Source organism: Microtus ochrogaster, unplaced genomic scaffold (genome assembly GCF_000317375.1).
Source record: "Microtus ochrogaster isolate Prairie Vole_2 unplaced genomic scaffold, MicOch1.0 UNK112, whole genome shotgun sequence".
In the NCBI taxonomy this organism is placed as follows: domain Eukaryota; kingdom Metazoa; phylum Chordata; class Mammalia; order Rodentia; family Cricetidae; genus Microtus; species Microtus ochrogaster.
This window is the reverse complement of record NW_004949210.1, coordinates 303,760-304,130: the sequence shown is the minus strand read 5'-3', so window position 1 is coordinate 304,130 and position 371 is coordinate 303,760.

Below are 371 nucleotides of genomic sequence, written 5' to 3'. Positions count from 1 at the left end.
TATACACTCTGTGTATAAGTATATGTATGCATATATATACACATACATGCGTATTAAAGGAAGTTAAGGTACTTAAGCTGGCAATGCTCTTTAGAAGAACCATAAGTGAACAAAAATGCTGGTATCAAACATGAGACTCCTCCCTGAAATAAACTGGTAAGATAGTCCATGTGACTCCCTTTTGCCTCTCGGGAGTTTAGAGTGAGCCCCTTTTACTGAAGAAATCACACACATAGGACACAGGACTTGGATGATTCAAACTGGATCTGACCTGAAAGCCTCTTCCCTGCTGTCTAAGTTCAATGGTTCCAGAAAATGCTATGCAAGATGCCAAAAGGGAAGCAGTTAGAAAATCCTACTCTGGCCAGGAA